Here is a 21,738-nt window from a genome sequence, read left to right as displayed (position 1 = left end):
GAAGTCTGTCTTTGAGTTCAGTAAGGGCTCAGTGGAGACAAAGCCCAATTGGTCCCAGGTAGGGAGAAGTCAAGGGCAAATGGCAGAAATAAGTAGCAGAGAGAATGAAGAACCTTTAGATAAGGAATTAGAAACCAGGGGCTTGCAAGAAGTCAACACTCCAGCAGGTCGTGGGTCCAAGTCAGGTCAGTTGCAGAAAGGACCCACCTGGGATAGGGGCTGAAAATGGAGGCCCTGCTTGTTTTGGGCTGGAGGTCCCTCATCTTCTAGCTTCTCTGGCAAGATGCAGGGCTGTGCTTCCACATCTTATCATGGCCAAGAAACCACAGACCAACAGCAGCCCTGAAACCTCCTTTTGGAAGTAGATGCTCATGTTTTTTTAAGTTTGGGGTCCAGGTACTGGCTCTCTCTTGGACTTCCCCTTCTGGCATGTCCTTTAGCTGTTGCTGCAAGCCCAGCATGTCCTCCTCAGCCTTGCCTCATCATTAAGTTGCCCATGGTATACTGGTTGTGTCCTGTGTTCTTTTCTGTGACCAGCTTCTGAGACCAACTGTCTCCCATCTCCCTGCCTCTTTATCCCTCACCCAAAGAGGTCATATCCCGCCCTGTCTGTGGGTGCCTCATCTCATGAAGTGGTCCTCTCCTCCTTGCCTGGCTGCCCTCCCAATGGCAGCTTAGACTCAGGCAGTCACCTGCTCTAAAGCCTTCTGCGGCTTTCTCGGACACATGGCTGAAATGACCTGGACATCTAGGAGGAGAAAGTAGTTCTCAGTTTACCTTCTACATCATGGATCGATCTGTACCCAGATTTGAACCAGTCTGAGCTCTAGCCATTTCCTACCTGCCAACTTCCTGTGGCTCCCCTTCCCACTCCCTGTAGAGCGCCATGCCCTGCCAGAGCCCAGCTGGAATTAACCTACACCACCAGGAACCTTCTAAAAACCCACCCTCTGAATTTACCTTCTCTTCCTAGGTCTTTGTCTTACTTTGAACCTCTCTAATATACCTTATCACTACCCATTTCATCAAAGATTATTTGTGTGTCTATTGATTTCTTTCCACTTGACTGTAGATCAAGGAATTTGTCAGTTACGTAAATAAGTATCAGGGCCAATATTCAAAATATTTAGCCATCTGTAGGAGTATCCTAGCTGACAGGAAGTTCTGGCTATTGAATTAATCATTCTGTCCTGTCCCATAGTAGGCATAGAATCAGTCCTTAATAAATACTAAGAAATAATTTATGAAAATCTCAATAGCAAAAAAAAAGAAAAAAATCCAGTTTAAGAATGGGCAAAGGCTCTGAATAGACATTTTTCCAAAGAAGACATACAGATGGCTAACAGACACACGAGGAGATGCTCCACATCAGTAATCATCAGGGAAATACAAATCCAAACCACAATGAGATATCATCTCACACCAGTTAGAATGGCTAATATCGATAAGACGTGAGATAAGAATTGTTGGCACGGAAGTAGAGAAAAGGGAACCCTCATGCACTGTTGAAAGAAATGTAAATTTGTGCAACCACTATGGAAAACAGTATGGGGTTCTACAAAAAATTTAAAGAAGAGCTACTATATGAACCAGTAATTCCACTTCTCGGTATTTACTCAAAAGAAAGTAAAACACTAACTGTAAAGATATCTGCACCCCTTATGTTCACTGCAACATTATTTGCAATAGCCAAGACAAAAAACACAATTAAGTATCTATTGGTGGATGAATGGATAAAGAAAATGTAGTATATATATATATATATATATATATATATATATATATATACAGTGAAATATTATTCAGATATCAAAAGAAGGAAATCCTGCCACTTACGACAGCATGGATAGACCTTGAGGGCATTGTTCATTAAGTGAAGTAAGTTAGGTAAAGAAATACAAATACTGTAGGATCTCACTTATATGTGAACTCTAAAATAAAATGAGCTCATACATACAGAGAGCCCGGCGCTTTCCCCTCGTCCAGGGCCTGCCTCCCCAGCTGCAGAATCCTTCTGGGCTCTTCTCAGACTGAAGTTGGAATCTGGGCTGGGAGGGCCTGTTAAGGTTCTGTGGGCTACCCAGGGCTCCTCCACACAGGGCCTCTTTCCAGAGAGCATCTTTCCCTGTCACTGCTTTGTTCTGCCCTCCACTTCATGGTCTAATCCTGAATCTCCTCGGAGACTTTCTGAGCCTCATCTCTCTGGTGGGTGATCATCCCATGGGCCCACAGTGATCTCTCCTTCCTCTGGACTCCACAGGGTAGGAAGGGACTTATTGATAGCCTATGGCACCCCCGGCACTGTGCTTTGTGCTGTTACACATATTACCTTAGTGAAGCTTGAAGTCTCATTAGCCCCAGTTTACAGATAGGGAAACTGAGGCTAAGAGAGGTGGCGTGACCAGGGCCAAGGCCAGGTGGACAGAGTATGCACTGACACTGCAATGACTGAAATGTTTTGTATTTTTAAGTTGCATGACTCCAAAATCAGAGTTTGCATTCATTTAGAATGTGATAGCCTTGTAGGTGTTTATGGATTTGTCTTAGATGAGTTCTCTGAAGACAGAGATCTGGGAGCTTCAACAAGCCAGTTCAGCTCTGTAGTCCTCAGTTGTCTTCATTTGCAAAATGTAGATGATACCACACACTTGCAGAAAGTCTGTCTTTGAGTTCAGTAAGGGCTCAGTGGAGACAAAGCCCAATTGGTCCCAGGTAGGGAGAAGTCAAGGGCAAATGGCAGAAATAAGTAGCAGAGAGAATGAAGAACCTTCAGATAAGGAATTAGAAACCAGGGGCTTGCAAGAAGTCGACACTCCAGCAGGTCGTGGGTCCAAGCCAGGTCAGGAGCCTGACCCTGCAGAAAACTCCTCCATGCTGCCTGCGTGTTCACTTCCTCAGGTGCTCGGTTTGCACTCCCTGTGATTGGCATTTCAGTTTGTCACATGGGCTGAGCACCTACGGTGAGCCAGGCCCTGTCCCACTCCCCAGGGAATCAGAGATGAATTAGGCATAATCATGACCCCTATGGAGAGGCCATAGAGAAAAATGGGTCAGAGTTCATGCTCTGGAGTCACTTGGATGCAGGTTCCAGCCCTTGTCATGTGACATTGTGGGTGTGTGATGGAACAAGTAATAAGCCCTCGCTGTCCCTTAGTCACAGCTGGGATAGTAATTGCACCTACCTCCCCTCTCTCTTAAGGCCTTACAAGGCCTAACAGAGATCCAATCAGCAAGCTCCTTCCCAATATCCCTACCTTAGAGGCCAAATTGTAAACCCAAACCTCCACTTCCATATGGTAGCACAGGGTATCTCACATTCCTCACTGGAGTGGTGTCAGAAAAAGCCAAATGAAACAGAAGGTGTCAGTAAGATCCAGAGTCTCTATAACATAATGTGAAAATGTCCAGTTTTCTACCAAAAACCACTCATGTCAAGGAATCAGGAAACTCTCAAACTGACTGAAAGAAGATAGTCAATGCCAAGACCATGAAGAAAGAGGTGTTAGAATTATCTGACAAAGATTTTAGGGCTGTAATCTTAAAAATGCTTCAGTGAGCAACTACCAACATGCTTGAAACAAGTGGAAAAATAGAAAGTCTCAGCAAAGAAACAGGAAATCTCAGCAAAGAAAGAGAAGATACAAATAAGGACCCAATGGACATTTTTCAACTGAAAACTGAAAATAAGTGAAATTAAAAGCCCCCAAAATATTCTGCTACTGGGCTCCATAGTAGAATTGAGGTATAATCCTAAATTCAGGAGGAGCCCTCTGTGCCTCCAGCAGTACAGCAAGGGCTCCTGATCACCTGCGGACTGGGGTGACCATGTCTGTGTCCTGGGGGCTTAACCCTGGGTCCGGCTCAGTGGAGGGGCTTGCTTAAGTGTTAGTGGGGTCTGATTTTGGCTGTGAGCTCTTGAGGACAATGGGAAGCCCCCAAGGAAATTGGGTTCTTCCTGTCTTGAGTTCTCCTAAACTCAAGGACAGCCGGACTCATCTCCTTGGGATGGAACCATGATTTCCAGATCAATCCAGCTGGCCCAAGATGCCACCAGGAAGTCACCAGATCTTGTCCTCTCTGTCATTCAGTGATGTCTTTTCTGGGAGATCCCAGCCTGCAGGAAACAATTTAGAAGATTCCAGCCTGCAGGGCTGGTGGGGCCATTGGAGGACATCAAGTCTGACTCCTCATTTTTCATCCAGGAAAACTGAGACAAAGGAAAAATGACTTAGCCAAGACCCGCTCAGGTGAGTGGCAGAGTCAGCATGACATCTAGACCTTGCAGGAAAGTTTTCTCTCCACCAACCCACAGGGGACTTCATATTTTAAATCAGGATTCCCTGTTCCTAGAAGTGCTGCCTAGGCTTGGCAGAGAAGGCAAAAGAGGCAGAGAAGCTATTTTGCTCTCCCTGTTCATTCAACAAGTATTTATATTCAACCTAAATGTGAACATTAGGGTTTATAACAGTTTGCTGCTGCTGTGTAACAAACCACCCCAAAATTCTGTAGCTTGAAATGGTAAGCATTATTATCGCTCACAAGCTTATGGGTCAGTGGGTAGGGGTGGGCATCCGGTCAGCCTTCAGCTGATCTTGGCTGGGCTTTCTGTTAGAGCAGCTGGAGGCTGGCTGTTACAGAAGGTCCTCACTCAACTGTCTGCCAGCTGGCTTGCTGTGGGATGAGGTGACATTGGTGACTAGGCCGTGTGTCTCTCATTCTCCAGTAAGCTGGGCCAGGTTCTAAGAGAATGACCGGGATGACTCATGGCCTCTGAGCCTTAAGTGTCAAGCTCTACAGCATCACTTCTGCCACATTCTTTTTGCCAAAGCAGGTCACAGGGCCAGCCAGGATTCCAGGAGTAGGGAAATACACTCCACCTCTGAATGGGCCGAGCTTCACATCACAGCGCGAGGGCACGGATGCAGAAGGCTTGGGCAACTGTGACCATTTTGGCAGTGTACCATAGGGCTGTTCTGAAATATTTTGCTTCAATTTCCTTTTGGCTCTTTGCAGCTGGGTCAGCTGTTTCAGTCAATGAAATGGAATGAAGTATATCATATCTGGGTGAAAACTTTAAAATCCAGATTCTCCACATCCCCTTCTTTCCACTGTGGAAAAATGAAGGTCAAGATGAGCACATCAATTAGCCCGAACCCCAGGGGATTATGGTGGTCAGATTCAAGCTCCTGCCACGCCCTCACTCACAGGGCACATGTAACATGAGCAGGGACAAAACTTCATTGCTTTAAGTCACTGAGGTCCAGGGATGTTTGTCCCTGAGGCATGACTTGTTTTATCCTACTGGTACAGCCCTGTGCTGTGTGTCAGAAACTACTCGCTGAGTAAAAAACTGGTGGATAGAAAAGACATAATCCTTGCCCTTGGTGACATTACAGTCTTGTGAGGGCAAAATGTGGTGAGCAGTGAACTAACAAAAAGGCATACAAACACTCATAATCGTAATCGTGGGTAAAATTGCAATATTTCCAGAATCTCTCACCTGGCTTCAGTTCATCTCCTTATTGATAGGTGTTTCCAAGGGGTAGACAGAGGTAGGCCATCCCCATATTAATAGGTGATTACAGGGGGCGTGGGGAGTGAATGTGCACCTGGATCAGAGAGGTTTAGGGAGCTTTTATGTAGCCAGGTTGTGAGAGACACAGGCGAGCAGAAATAGACCACTGCTTGTAAGTAGTAAACGGGTTTCTCTCAGATTATTTCTCCCTTTGACTGATTTGGCTTCAAAGGTTTATTTACTCCAGGCTGGGAACATACTTCCCCCACCAGAGTTACAGTGATACAAGCGATGAAGGAAAACCATAGGGCCAAGGAGAGGCTGAGAAATGGCAGGGGTGGGAGGGGAGAGCTGCCTCAGGAATGTGGTTAAAGGAAAGCTGCTCTGGAAAGGAAGCACTGAAGCCGAGACGTGAAGGGAGGAAGGAGGGAGGCCAAGGCAGCGTGGGAGCGAAAGCAAAGCATTCCAGGAGAGGGATCAGCATGTGAGAGGCCCAGGGGAGCAGAGGGCGGGGCTGGGTGGCAGCGGGGAAGGAGGCCCGTGTGGCCAAGCAGTGGGGCCACAGCCTCAGGGCCTCTGAGCTGGCAGGGGGGAGTCTGGGTTCTATGTGAGGTAGGTGGCAGCTCCCAGGGCCTGGGGAGATGGCACTGAGCTCTTTGAGAAGCTTCCTATTTCCCACTAGGCTGGAATGGGGGAGGCTGGTCATCAGCCCCTGTCTCTGGAGACTTCAGAGCTTGCGCTGGGCCTCTCAGCTGCCTTGGCGAAAGGGAAGTGTGACTTCCCCATGGTATTTTTAACAGCACAACAAACGCTCCTCTCCTCCTTTGTGGCTGAGGCCCTGGGCCGGGTGGGGCAAGCCATCAGCCCTGGCACCAGCAGAAGGTAGGGTGGGGGCAGGTAGTGGCAAGGCCACCCGCCTACAGCTGTTTGGCCAGCCCCTGCCAGGCTGTCTGGAGGGCATAGATGTCCTGGAGGAGACCCCAGGTCAGGAGAGGCCTCTGGGAACCATGGTGGTGTCCTCCCTGCCAGCTGCCAGCAAGGTGGCGTGGTGCCCACAAAGACGCAGGCCAGCAGGGCCCAGTCCCTGCCACTGGGTTCTGAGGTTCCTTTGCCCCTCCGCCCATCCCCTGTATTTCTGCCACCTGTGCAGCCACTGAGTGGTGACAATGCCCAGGCTCTCGGCGTTAGGGAGAGCGCTTTGTCTCCTGGGAGGGTGGCTTGGGGCAGGGAGGGGCGACGCACCGAGGGTCCTAGATGGTCCCCCTGCATAGTCCACTCCTCTTGGTTCTTGCATACACACATACCATGTCACAGACATTCACAGGTAACACACCTCCACATACCGAACTCACACTACACAAACACGGACACACCACCCACACCACATGTCACACAGACATAGGCTGCACATGCATGTGTCACACACACACACACACCCTTCCTCTTGGCTGTCAGGTGCAGCAGGGGAAGTGCGACTACTCAAGAGAGCCCACAGGGTCGGGTGCAGGGATGGAGAGGGAAGTTTCCTGTCGTTGGTTCCCTGTCCCCTCCGAAGTGTTTGGCTGTGTGCTCTGAAAAACGTTCCTCTGATCAGGGGTCTGTATTAGTTTTCCGGCACTGCCGTAACGAATCACCAGAGTGAGAGGTCTGGAGGCCAGTCTAACGCCCAGGGGCTGGCAGGGTCGGGTCCTTCTGGGGGCTCCGTGGAGAACCTGCCCCATGCCTGAAGCACTAGCTTCTGGGGGCTGCCTGCAGTCCGGGCGTCCCTCGGCACGTACGCGCATCCCTCCAGTCTCTGCCCCTGTCCCAGGAGCCCCTTCTCTGGCTCTCCTTGTCTCAAATCTCCTGCTCCTCATAAGCACCTCTGACATTGGGTCCCTGGCTCTGTCTGTCTTCTACAGACCCTTAATTACATCAGCAAAGACCTTGTCCAAATAAGGCCACAGCCACAAGTTCTGGGTGGGGACATCATTCAACCCACCACAGGGTCCCTGGGCTTCCCCTGACTCGCAAAGAGGGTCTCTGCATGCGAGCAATGTGACTTGGGCACTCTTCTCTTATCCGCTCACCCTCCTCTCTGACACAATAGAAGAGTCTCTCTTCTGCAGGGCCCCAGTGGTCACCAAACAGAAGGACGGATGGCCCTCAACTCAGAAGATAACCGTTCTCTCTTGTTCCTCCCTTTGGGTCACGGGGTCCTCCAGCTCTAGAACAGAGGGGTCTTGGTTGCAGCTGTCCCAAGGCACCTGGGGACCAATGAGGAAACAGGCACAAAAGCAATTAGCCCAGGTCCTGGCCAGGTGCTCCGGGTCTGAATCTTTTTATCACCTAGGACAGGGCCCAGTGGGGAGGAATTGTTTTTCTGCTTTGAGAAACTGAAAGGAGGTCAGTGTGGCCAGGGTGGCGTGAGCCCCAAGTGGGGCTGCAGGTAGGCAGGGGAAGGACTCCGACAAGGAGAAACCCCTGAGCCATTGGGAGGGGGGTCCCTGCCCCAGGACCGGCTGCCTGCCCCACCCCCTTCCCTGCCCTGCCCACCTTCCATGACTGGAGCCTGCTACCAAAGAGATGCAATGGGGCTCTTGTTCCAAAGGGCAAAGGGTGGTGGGGGTGGTCAGGGTTGACCTCTTCAGAGGCACAGCCTTCTTTGGGCCAGGACTCTGAGAGGAGGTCACCGGCAGCAACCCCCTGAATCCCCTCCTGTCCCCTTTCTCCAACAGGCAAGGTGGCTGGATTGAGAGAAGGGATGCAACTTGCCTGAAGTCATGCAGCAAGTTAGTGGCAGTGCCAAGACCCACACAAGAGACTCCCCTAGGTGCCCCAGGCTTCCTGAGCAAGCGCTCAGCTCCACACGAAAGCCTCCTCATCCCAAAGTTCTCATTTCACAGAGGAGCAGGCTGGGGCTGCCCACGGAATGTTTCTGTGCGGGTTGGGGAATGAAACCATAAAACAATGTGCTATGTAGACTCTTGTTCTGCTTGCAGGCCAAGGTCTCCCGGGGCAGGGTTTGCTGGGCTCCTCGGAGTTGTTAATTCTGCACATGAGGTTCTTCCTGGGAACTTCAGGCTGCTGCAAGTCAGGGAAAAGGAGAGACATTCTCGGGTCTGGGATGGAGTGAGGCACCAGCCCCTGGGGGACAGTCTTTGGCTCAGGACCCTTGATTCCAAGGCCACTTCTGTTCGGAGAGCTGCTTCAGGGTCTGGTCACAGGGGCTCTGTGACCTGGCAGCACTGACTCTGTACTCTGGGACCTGCTCCTCCTGGCTGTGTGAGCTCAGGCAGGCTGCTTGGCCTCTCTCTGCTCTGTGTCTCCAGGTCAGGGCTGCCGGGAGGTGAAGACCTGCCCTTGTGTCCACAAGAGCTAGCTCCTCCCTCCACTCTGACCTTGAGGGGGTCCCTTCCCCATGGTACCAGCAGGAACTGAGCTAGCTAGAATGGCTGTTTAAAAGAACTTTCTGGCCAAAGGGGTGTGTCTGTACAATTTGGTTCTCTGCCCCCAGGACCTGGGAAAAGTTCCAGGCTGGAGCAAGTTTATCAGATTCCTTTCTTTACCCACCCAGGCTTGAATTTCATGGAAAACAAAATAGGGAAGAAAAAAACAAAGTAGCATAACATTTGATTCAGTTATTGTGTGGATTTTTAAAGTCTTTTAAAGGTGGGTTTCTGTACTTGACCACCTACTACATGGGTGCTCTTGGGCCAGACATTTCAGCCTCCCTGAACCTCTCTGAACCTCTCTCTCCTCACCTCTGTGTGTAAGTGGGTATTGTAATGAAGCCCCTGCAGGGTGTTTCGGGCCCGGCTGTCAGTCCTGGAGAGCGGGCAGGGAGCCCACGGTCACGGTGAGCCAGCGACGGCTGGTGCTGCTCTGGGAAGCTCCTCCTCACATCAGCCTCAGCCCCCACCCCTCAGCCCTGCAGGACACCCCCACGCCCAATCCCCCAGATCAGTGAATATGTTATTTTACATGGCGAATGGGACTTTACCGTTTGCGAAGGATCTCGAAATGGACCAATACAATCCCAAGGGTCCTTAGAAAAGGGAGGCCAGAGGATAAGAGTCAGATGTACAAGGTGGAGGCGTGACCATGGACCCTGAGGGAGAAAAGGCGATGCGAGGTGGGGCAGGGAGCCAAGGACTGTGGGCAGCCCTGAGAAGCTGGAGAAGGCCAGGATCCCATTCTCCCCTGGAGGCTCCAGAGGGAACACAGCCCTGCGGACATCTTGCCTCTGAACTCCCGCCTGCAGAACCGTAAGATGCTAGATATGCGTCGCCTTAAGACCCTGGGGTTGCGGTAAGTGGTTACAGCGCCTTGATGAGACATCGTGCTGAGACCTTGGGGCTCCCTGGTTTCTGCTCTTCCCCTGATTCTGCTCCCACAGGCTTCTCTTCAATTCTGCCAGCTTCCTGAGAATCTGCACCACCCACACTCCTGGCACTGAGCCAGCTCTCCTGGCTCCCCCAGATGAACGTGCCCTCTGCCACGTGTGGTGCTGTTTACTCCACTGTGCACGCTCCTTTGGCCATTTATTTCCCACTGTGGCTGGCATTTCTGACTCAGAATAGCTGATAAAACATGTGCAGAGGATGGTTTGTTTGGGCTTGTCTCAGATACTCAAAGGAAGAATATTATTCTGGATATAACGAAAGCCAGTTTTCAGGTTACTTAAGCTGCCTTTCAGAGAATGATAAAGAAAAAAGATGAGTGGGCCATTCCGGCCTCTCCCTGCAGCCTGGCAGGGCTGGCTTCAGTTACAAGTTCTGGTAGCTGCAAGATTACAGGGGCCACCCTAGTTTGACTTGGGGCTTTGAAGAGAGCCAAGCACAGGCTGCAGGGGTGTGTGTGATACAGAGAGGCCATGCAAAGACAGCTCCCCCTGCTTTGATCTCATCATAGATACCATTTCCACAAAGGCATATCTGGTGCTAAGGGCTGGGCCTCTCATACATTCTCTAGTTACTGGTTTAACTCTGTATCTCTCATGAAACTGTGAGCTCAGGGGCAGACTCTTCTTCATCTTCAGTCCCCAGCACCTTGCAGGGCCGTGGGTACCCAACAGACCCTTGCAGAATGAAGCTGTTGTTTCTCTGGCTTCCTCTCCTGAATGATCCATACATCTCCAGCACTTTACTTTTGCCAAAACCTACTGGGAATGTCCAGAGGAGAGAATTCTGTGCTGAGTTGAAGTTCCAAAGCAGCCCATGGCTTGGCCATTGGGAAACCACTCCCACTCCGGCCTGCTTCACCTGTGGAGTGGAGCGATAACACTGTCATGGGGCGGACAGGTCTTGTCCAGGGACAGGGCTCCATGGAAGGACCTCCCAGTGCTGACGTGCCCACAGGACCCAGCCCAGGGTCTGGCACAGAGTGGGCGCAGTGGGTGTCTGCTGCTTGACCTGGGAGGATCTCTCTCCAAGTCATGTTTCCTCCCTTCCCATCACCGTCATCCTTTACTTGCAACCTTCTCCCTCGGCCTCCAGTGCCTCCTCTCTTCTGAAGCAGGAGTGATCTATCCAAAAGGCAAGGCTGAGGATTTGACCCCCTGTTTTACACCCTTGAAAGCCCTGCACTGACCTCTGCATAAAGGCCCAGCTCTTAAGCATGACTGGCCAGCCCTCCCTGCTCTGTCCCTGCCCTTTCTGTCCATGGGCCCTTTGCACCCCTTCTCCTGCTACCTGGAACACCTCAAGCTCCCCACCCCCACTGGGATGTTTAGGCCTTGGTGCCTTTCCTTCCATGCTTCCCTCTGCCTGCCATGCCAGACCCATGGAGGTGGTAGAGAGCCACGGTTCAGGAGTCAGCAACCCAGGTCTCCCACCTCCTAGCCGTGTGGCCTTGGGCATATGACTTACCGTCTGGGCCTCTATTTCTTCATTGGTCTGATGGCAAAATAATACGCCTCCTTCTGAAGCACAATGGGATGATTTAGTCAACTTCTGTAGGTAGAGCCTAGAACACTGCTTGGTATACGTGTTCTATGATATAATTACTACCTCATCCCATGAGCTTAGAGAATCTTTTCAGGTATTTTAAGTCTCAGCTCAAGTGTCAGTCCTTCTGTGGAGCCTCCTGGGAAGTCTCCTACTTTATTTTGTGTTGGTGTCTATTTCTCTCTTCAGTGCAGTCAGTGTTTGCTTCATAAATTTAGGTGCTCTGCTGTTTGGTGCATGAACATTTGTAATTTTATATCTTCCTGGAGAATCGCCTCATTTGTCATTACATAATGGCCTTCTTTGTCTCTTGTGACATTTTTGACTTAAAATCGGTTTTGTCTGGTATTAGGATGGCCACTCATATCTTTTTCCCTCCTTTCATTTCAGCCTGTGTGCATCCTTGGATCTAAAGAGAGTCTCTTGTAGGCAGCATATCGTTGGAACCCTCTTTTCTCATCCAGTCAGCACATCCACATCTTTTAACTGGAGAATTTAACCCATTGTGGAGCCTTCTCTAATGGGTCCTTTGCCCAAGGAGGGTGTGTGCCTCCTTTCTGGTGCCCTCAGAGCGTGCACGTCCCCCAGCACGGCACCTGACTGCTCCATTCACTTGTATCTCAAAATTCCAATGAAATCTGTAAGCCCTTTGGGAACAGGGATTCTGCTGTTTCCCTGCCACCTAGCACAGTGCATTTAGCAAGCATTCCGTACATCTTATTGAATGAATAATATTGATGAGAATAATAATAGCTAATTTATTAAACACTTACATTGGGCCAGGTGCAATGTTAAGCACTTGTGTTGTTTCTTTTAATTCTCATCACTAACCTATGAGGTAGGAGCTATGATTATCTCCATTTTACAGATGGGGGAACTCAGGTTTGGAAGAGTAAAGGAAAATCTCAGACTCACCCAAGTGGGAAATAGCAGATGAAGATTCAAGTCCAATCTGGCCAGTTCTAAGCCTGGGTCATTACCCACTGCATTACAGCATCAGTTAGCATTCTTTCTTGTTGTCTGTGCCAGAAAATCCCAGACAGTGGCCTAAATAGGAGGGAAGTGATTCTCTCTTGTATAAAAGAAACCCAGAGGGAGGCAGCCAAGCAATGAAGGCAGTGTAACAGCCTTACCAGGAACCCAGGCTTCTCTTTCTCCTGTTCCATCCTCAGCACACAGCTTTTAGCCTCCAGGTCTCATGTCCCGAGATGGCTGCTACAGCTCCAGCCACACCACCACCCATATTCCAGACACCCAGCAGGAGGAGGCAGGTCAAAGGGGGGCACTCTCTCGCTTTAAGGCAATTTGCTGGAAATCTCATGCATGGTTTCTACTGTTGTATAACAAATTAACACAAACTTAGCAGCTTAAAACAATACATATCCATTATATCATAATTTCTGGAGTTCAGGCACAGCTTATCTGGGTTCTGTACTTCAGGGTCTCACGACACCTGAATCCATGTGTCACCTAGGGCTCTGTGCAGTTTCCTGGAGGTTCAACTTGGGGAACAACCTACTTCCAAATGAACATGGCTCTGTTGAAGAATTCCAGTCCTGAGGCTGCAGGACTGAGGGCATCAACTTCTTTCTGCTTGTTAAATGGAGGCTTCTCTCAGCTCCTAGAAGCCACCTGCAGTTTCTTTTTATGTGGGTTTCCCTAACAGGTTCACTTATTTCATCAAACAAGCAAGGAGGAGTTTCCTTGTAAGACAAACAATACCATCCTATGTACATAAATATGTACATATATTCACATAACCATGCACAATCACTTTTGCCATTTCTGTACATGTAGAAGTAAGCCAGAGTTCCCACCCTCCTCTAGGGGAGCAGATCACACAAAGACGAGAACCCCAGGAAGTGAAGATCATGAGCGCAATTTTAACAGTCTGTCTACCACATCCCATAACATACTTTTACTGGCTTCCCATTGGCTAAAACCTAGTCACATGGTTGCCACAGATACAAAAGAACTTGGGATATAGGTGTTCAGCTGTTCGGCAATATGTGCATTTAGAAATTTGAGTTATATTACCAAAAGGATGTATATGATGTTAGAAACCATCTCTAACCTATTTTTCCACTTATAAGAGAGTATGTGAAGGAAATTTTAGATAGCATACTTTTTCCTTTCCCTCACCTCTCCTTGTCTCTAAGAATACTAATTTAAAGGGAAACACAACTAAAATGGACCAGTGGGATTCCCTTGCTCTCAAGAAGTTTGCTGGTAGACTTTGCCACGCTCTTCTGGCTTCTTGCCCCCTGTGCCTTCTTTGAGGCTCATTGTGTACTCTACCATCATCTCATTCCTTGAGAATCTATCTGAGGAATGGAATCTTAGGGAAACATTCTGAGATGCGAGTCCTGGACATAAGGATAGTCATCAGAGTGTGTGTGATAATGCAAACATCTGGTACAACCTTGCTGTTCGGCCGTTACGTACTGAGGAGACAAGATAAACCACACGTTGGAATGATAGGCAGTCATACAGTCATGTTTGCAAAGGTTTATTTAACAAGAAAAAAAGAGCTCAGGCTATGTTAGGTTTAAAAAAAGCAGAATAGATAACTACATATAAACTATGACTTCAATCATCTAAAAAATGCATGTGATGAAAATCATCTGAAGGGCAGATCACAAAAATGTTAACAATGTTTATCTTTGGGTGATGGGATTTCAGGTGTAATTTATTTCCTTCTTTCCACATTTTTGTATTTTCCAAACTTTATATAATGTGAAAGTATTACATCTAGAGTGATAAAAAGGGAAGAGAAATACATATCCACATGTATTGGCAGGAAACAAAGTTTCACCCAGTGTGAATTGCATGGGCAGGACATGGTTCAGATGGAGGCTGGTTTTATGGTTCCCTCAGTCAAGCTGAAAATGAATATCCTTCCCAGAAAACCATCATCTGGGGGACAGGGAGAGACTCCAAGCCCTTCAGACTAGATGCCTTGCTAATGGGTTTCAGCCCCAGGCAAGTTCACTATGGATTCAATGTGACCAAAGAAATGCAAGTAGAACATTCTTCGGGTGAAAAGGTTATACTCAAATTCATTTCCACAGTGGCAGGTCAATCACAGCAAGATGGTCTCTGCTTCTGGGTCTCTCTACCCGCTGCCATCTCAGTCTCTGTCCTCGGCGCTGCCACCACTCCAGCCCCTGCTCTGCTCTCCTGCAGCCTTGCAGCTGTGCCACCATGTCACCCAGAGCACTGGGCAGAGCTCTTTATATAGAGTCAATAACAATGTATTGCCCACATGTGTGCAATGAGCTAGCCAACCAGGGCCAGGTGAGAATCTGGGCCACAGGAACCTTCACTTTATCCACACTAAAGTTTTTCTTCCCACAGCCCCAAGATGATCAGAAGTGGGTGAGCTGGCCTGGCGTTAGGGCAGGATCGTGTGCAATCCATCAGGACCCACGTGGTTCCATGAGCTGGCAGCCATGTCCCCGGAAAAACTTTGGCACCCCTGCCTGTGGCTCAGGCTGTCCATGTTGGCCCCATTTTCGCTCAGTGACTGATTGCTTCTTTCCCCAGGACCTGCGATGTCCCCCTGAGAGGAACAGACTCAGTCATGCACGGAGCAGGCTGCTGGAGCCTGGGAGTCCCAGTAGCCACCCTTAACCAACAGCACATGGGACTGGTGAATGCACATCCAGCTCATCACCCCCAGTGAGGTGGCATTGCATCGGGTTCTTTGCAGGCTCTGAGAGCCCTGGGGGAGTGATCCCCAGGTCCACAGTGGCAACTTGCTCATGGATGCACCCAGCACCGTGTCCCTCTCTTCTCTGCCTCACTTTCCCACTCCCCTGGCTTCCTGAGATCACTTCCCAAATAAACTACCTACACCCAGCTCCCTGCATTAGAGTGTGATTCTTGGGAAACTCAGCCTAAGACTTGGCATCGCTCACTGACTCTGCTCGGGCATTTTGGACATTCTCTGCTCCTCATACATTTTACCAGGAACACGTTCCCCAGGCACTTGCTCCTTTCCTATACATTTGGCCTGGCCTGCCCTCCTTTTTCTGGCTGCCTACATTAGCGGCCCATTTCCCCATGGCCCTAATCTTTGTGTAAGGACCCACCTGTGCTAGCTTTTCCAGCTTTGCACAATTGGCAGCCATTTGCCAGATTCTCTTCTCCAGCCATGTCCCTGACTCCTCGGGTATTATCACTCTGCATAAGGGACTGTCACGGGCTGCCCTCCACCCCTCACCTGGCCCCTGCCCTTCCCTCTTCCTTTAAGTCAGCTGATAAACATGTGCCAGTAACTTGCTGGAAGCATCCACTGAGACAATGGGCAGAGGGGCCAACACATTGCCAGCACCCAGCAGGTTTCAGTTGTTCTTGCCTGCTGGCTACACACTCAGCTGTGTGCTCCTGCCCCCTGGATTGAGTTCTGCTACTTATCTTGGGCCTGGGACCAGGAGGGTGGTCCAGGGAGGCAACTCTGCCTGGCTCTTGTGGGTGGAGGATTAGGACTGACACATTACAGAAATCAGACCCCTGCCTGGATTCAATCTAGGAGCCCAGGAAAAAAAAGTTCATGTTTAAGCCCTACGGATGGTCAACAATCAACTCCGAGCAATGCACACCACAGCAGCCATCTTGCTAACAGCAGCAATAGTAAAGGCAATAATAACAATAACAGTTATTTCTTGGTCTCCTATGTCTTTCCATCTCATGCAAAGAAAAAGCAAAAACTTTTTGTGACTGCAAAAGAAAAAGATGTGTTCAAAGATCTGCTTTCCTTTTTTTCCTTTCTGATCCTGGCTTCTCCTTTTTCCTTGCTCCAGCGGTGAGAAGCGTCAGGTGAAACAATGGAGAGAGAGACAAAGAAGATGAACAGAGCTCCAAGATTTCATAATTAGGGTTTCTGAGAAAGAAAACAGAAAAACGGGGAAAAATTATTCATATATATAGTAGAGTGAAACTCGCCTAAAATAAATATTCAGATTCAATGGGCAAAGTCCCATAAAAAAAAAAAAAAGAAAATGCCTGCAAATAACCTGTGCCAGGATGCAGTCACCGAACTTGAACGCTCAGGAAAAGACTTTGGAATTCGGGTAAAAAAAAACCAACCAAGTGTAAAAGGGGACAAAGCCAGGCTGCCTCCTGGTTTTTCTCCAGCAGTTTAAATTGCCAGAGTGAATGGCAAAGAAATTTTGAAGGAAATGGGGCCCCAAACATGCAAAAATCCAGCCAAGCTACTTTTGTGTGTGAAGGCAACAGACAGACTTTTGCAGTCAAGCAAGAACTTAGGAACCAGTGTCCATGAGGTCTTCTCGGGGAGAGAAAAAGAAAATAAGAGAACAATGAATTGATATGAATTCCTGTCATCCAAGAGACAAATCAAGACACAGGACAGTGAGATGGAAAGGCTGCCAAACGCGAGCATTACAGTTCTGAGACAGAATCAAAGTTGTATCAAACTTTATATTAAAACATCAACAATAATGTGTAATAACCAGGCGCTGGAAATAGAGGAATATTAGGAACATATTTAAGGACACATAGACTTCTTTTTCATCATCATTCATTCAATAAATATTAGTTGAGCACTTACTATGTGTCAGACTCTTTTCTGGTTTCTGGGGATAAAACATGGAACAAGGCAGAGCTCCTCCCTAATGGAGCTGACATTGTGCTGGGCACTAGGATAATGATTCCCGCTACTTACTTAGTTTGGGATCATGTTATGGATTCCTTGAGAAGTTCCAGAACCCTCCTCTTCCTCCTCCTCCTCCTAAAATAAATATTCAGATTCAACGGGCAAAGTCCCTCCTCCTCCTTCTCCCCATTATACATGCTAATCATAATACCCCCTTTCTTCTCCCCCCCCTTATCCCTCCCTACCCACCCATCCTCCCCAGTCCCTTTCCCTTTGGTACCTGTTAGTCCATTCTTGAGTTCTGTGATTCTGCTGCTGTTTTGTTCCTTCAGTTTTTCCTTTGTTCTTATACTCCACAGATGAGTGAAATCATCTGATACTTGTCTTTCTTTGCCTGGCTTATTTCACTGAGCATAATACCCTCTAGCTCCATCCATGTTGTTGCAAATGGTAGGATTTGTTTTCTTCTTATGGCTGAATAATATTCCATTGTGTATATGTACCACATCTTCTTTATCCATTCATCTACTGATGGACACTGAGGTTGCTTCCATTTCTTGGCTACTGTAAATAGTGCTGCGATAAACATAGGGGTGCATCTGTCTTTCTCAAACTGGAGTGCTGCATCCTTAGGGTAAATTCCTAGAAGTGGAATTCCTTTGTCAAATGGTAAGTCTATTTTGAGCATTTTGAGGAACCTGCATATTGCTTTCCACAATGGTTGAACTAACTTACATTCCCACCAGCAGTGTAGGAGGGTTCCCCTTTCTCCGCAACCTCGCCAACATTTGTTGTTGTTTGTCTTTTGGATGGTGGCCATCCTTACTGGTGTGAGGTGATATCTCACTGTGGTTTTGATTTGCATTTCTCTGATAATTAGTGATGTGGAGCATCTTTTCATGTGCCTGTTGGCCATCTGAATTTCTTCTTTGGAGAACTGTCTGTTCAGTTCCTCTGCCCATTTTTTAATTGGATTATTTGTTTTTTGTTTGTTGAGTTGGGTGAGCTCTTTATATATTCTGGACATCAAGCCTTTATCAGATGTGTCATTTTCAAATATATTCTCCCATACTGTAGGGTACCTTTTTGTTCTATTGATGGTGTCTTTTTTGCTGTACAGAAGGTTTTCAGCTTAATATAGTCCCACTTGTTCATTTTTGCTGTTGTTTTCCTTGCCCGGGGAGATATGTTCAAGAAGAGGTCACTCATGTTTATGTCTAAGAGGTTTTTGCCTATGTTTTTTTCTAAGAGTTTTATGGTTTCATGACTTACATTCAGGTCTTTGATCCATTTTGAATTTAATTTTGTGTATGGGGTTAGACAATGGTCCAATTTCATTCTCCTATATGTAGCTGTCCAGTTTTGCCAGCACCATCTCTTGAAGAGACTGTCATTTTGCCATTGTATGTCCATGGCTCTTTTATCAAATATTAATTGACCATATATGTTTGGGTTAATGTCTGGAGTCTCTAATCTGTTCCACTGGTCTGTGGCTCTATTCTTGTGACACTACCAAATTGTCTTGGTTACTATGGCTTTGTAGTAGAGCTTGAAGTTGGGGAGTGAGATCCCTCCCACTTTATTCTTCTTTCTCAGGATTGCTTTGGCTATTTGGGGTCTTTGATGTTTCCATATGAATTTTTGAATTATTTGTTCCAGTTCATTGAGGAATGTTGCTGGTAATTTGATAGGGATTGCATCAAATCTGTATATTGCTTTGGGCAGGATGGCCATTTTGACGATATTAATTCTTCCTAGCCAAGAGCATGGGATGAGTTTCCATTTGTTAGTGTCCCCTTTAATTTCTCTTAAGAGTGACTTGTAGTTTTCAGGGTATAGGTCTTTCACTTCTTTGGTTAGGTTTATTCCTAGGTATTTTATTCTTTTTGATGCAATTGTGAATGGAATTGTTTTCCTGATTTATCTTTATATTGGTTCATTGTTAGTATATAGGAAAGCCACAGATTTCTGTGTGTTGATTTTGTATCCTGCAACGTTGCTGTATTCCGATATCAGTTCTAGTAGTTTTGGAGTGGAGTCTTTAGGGTTTTTTATGTACAATATCATGTCATCTGCAAATAGTAACAGTTTGACTTCTTCTTTACCAATTTGGATTCCTTGTATTTCTTTGTTTTGTCTGATTGCCATGGCTAGGACCTCCAGTACTATGTTAAATAACAGTGGGGAGAGTGGGCATCCCTGTCTTGTTCCCGATCTCAGAGGAAAAGCTTTCTGCTTCTCTCTGTTCAGTGTAATGTTGGCTGTGGGTTTTTCATAGATGGCCTTTATTATGTTGAGGTATTTGCCCTCTATACCCATTTTGCTGAGAGTTTTATCATGAATGGATGTTGAATTTTGTCAAATGCTTTTTCAGCATCTATGGAGATGATCGTGTGATTTTTGTCTTTCTTTTTGTTAATGTGGTGGATGATGTTGATGGATTTTTGAATATTGTACCATCCTTGCATCTCTGGGATGAATCCCACTTGGTCATGGGGTATGATCATTTTGATATAGTTTAGAATTCAGTTTGCTAATATTTTATTGAGTATTTTTGCATCTACATTCATCAGTGATATTGGTCTGTAATTTTCTTTTTTTGGTGGGGTCTTTGCCTGGTTTTGGTATTAGGGTGATGTTGGTTGGCTTCATAGAATGAGTTTGGGAGTATTCCCTCCTTTTCTATTTTTTGGAAAATTTTAAGGAGAATGAATATTATCTCTTCCCTGTGTGTCTGATAAAATTCCAAGGTAAATCCGTCTGGCTCAGGGGTTTTGTTCTTGGGTAGTTTTTTGATTACAGTTTCAATTTCTTTGCTTGTAATTGGTTTGTTTAACTTTTGTGTTTCTTCCTTGGTCAGTCTTGGAAGGTTGTATTTTTCTAGGAAGTTGTCCATTTCTTTTAGGTTTTCCAGCTTGTTGGCATATAGCTTTTCATAGTAGTCTTTAATAATTCTTTGTATTTCTGTCGAGTCTGTCATGATTTTTCTGTTCTCATTTCTGATTCTGTTGATTTGTGTTGATTCTCTTTTTCTCTTAATAAGTTTGGCTAGAGGCTTATCTATATTGTTTATTTTCTCAAAGAACCAGCTCTTGGTTTCATTGATTTTTGCTATTGTTTTATTCTTCTCAATTTTGTTTATTTCTTCTCTGATCTTTATTATGTCCCTCCTTCTGCTGACTTTAGGCCTCATTTGTTCTTCTTTTTCCAGTTTTGATAATTGTGATGTTAGACTATTCATTTGGGATTGTTCTTGCTTCTTCAAGTGTGCCTGGATCACTATATACTTTCCTCTTAAGACTGCTTTAGTTGCGTCCCACAGAAGTTGGGGCTTTGTGTTGTTGTTGTCATTTGTTTCCATATATTCCTTGATCGCTATTTTAATTTGTTCATTGATCCATTGATTATTTAGGAGCATGTTGTTAAGCCTCCATGTGTTTGTGAGCCGCTTTGTTTTCTTTGTAGAATTTATTTCTAGTTTTATACATTTGTGGTCTGAAAAGTTGGTTGGTAGAATTTCAATATTTTGGAATTTACTGAGGCTCTTTTTGTGGACTAATATGTGGTCTATTCTGGAGAATGTTCCATGTGCACTTGAGAAGAATGTATATCCTGTTGCTTTTGGATGTAGAGTTCTATAGATGTCTATTAGGTCCATCTGCTCTACTGTGTTGTTCAGTGCCTCCATGTCCTTACTTATTTTCTGCCCGGTGGATCTACTTTTGGGGTGAGTGGTGTGTTGAAGTCTCCTAGAATGAATGCATTGCAGTCTATATCCCCCTTTAGTTCTGTTAGTATTTGTTTCACATATGCTGGTGCTCCTGTGTTGGGTGCATATATATTTAGAATGGTTATATCCTCTTGTTTGACTGAGCCCTTTATCATTATGTAGTGTCCTTCTTTATCTCTTGTTACTTTCTTTGTTTTGAAGTCTATTTTTTCTGATATTAGTACTGCACCCCCTGCTTTCTTCCCTCTGTTGTTTGCCTGAAATCTGTTTTTCCATCCCTTGACTTTTAGTCTGTGCATGTCTTTGGGTTTGAGGTGAATTTCTTGTAAGCAGCATATAGATGGGTCTTGCTTTTTTATCCATTCTATTACTCTGTGTCTTTTGATTGGTGCATTCAGTCCATTTACATTTAGGGTGACTATTGAAAGATATGTACTTATTGCCACTGCAGGCTTTAAATTCGTGGTTACCAAAGGTTCAAGGTTCACCTCTTTAGTATCTTACTGCCTAACTGAGCTCGCTTATTGAGCTGTTATATACACTGTCTGAAGATTCTTTTCTTCTCTCCCTTCTTATTCCTCCTCCTCCATTCTTCATATGTTGGATGTTTTGTTCTGTGCCCTTTTTAGGAGTGCTCCCATCTAGAGCAGTCCCTGTAAGATTCCCTGTAGAGGTGGTTTGTGGGAGGCAAATTCACTCAGCTTTTGTTTGTCTGGGAATTGTTTAATCCCACCATCATATTTGAATGATAGTCGTGCTGGATACAGTATCCTTGGTTCAAGGCCCTTCTGTTTCATTGCATTAAATATATCATGCCATTCTCTTCTGGCCTGTACGGTTTCTGTTGAGAAGTCTAATGATAGCCTGATGGGTTTTCCTTTATAGGTGACCTTTTTCTCTCTAGCTGCCTTTAAAACTCTTTCCTTGTCCTTGATCTTTGCCATTT

General features: G+C 46.5%; 1 long non-coding RNA gene across 1 annotated transcript; it reads left to right on the top strand.

Annotated features, from left to right (window-relative positions):
• Window positions 1–9,474: 9,474 nt before the first annotated feature.
• On the top strand, window positions 9,475–15,304 carry LOC130682796 (uncharacterized). The gene is made up of 2 exons (XR_008996123.1): window positions 9,475–9,805; window positions 14,989–15,304. It is a non-coding gene; the product is annotated as an uncharacterized LOC130682796 (long non-coding RNA).
• The last annotated feature ends 6,434 nt before the right edge of the window (window positions 15,305–21,738 follow it).

This window comes from Manis pentadactyla, chromosome 3, assembly GCF_030020395.1.
Source record: "Manis pentadactyla isolate mManPen7 chromosome 3, mManPen7.hap1, whole genome shotgun sequence".
Classification (NCBI taxonomy): Eukaryota; Metazoa; Chordata; class Mammalia; order Pholidota; family Manidae; genus Manis; species Manis pentadactyla.
This window is presented reverse-complemented; position numbering and strand designations above follow the sequence as displayed.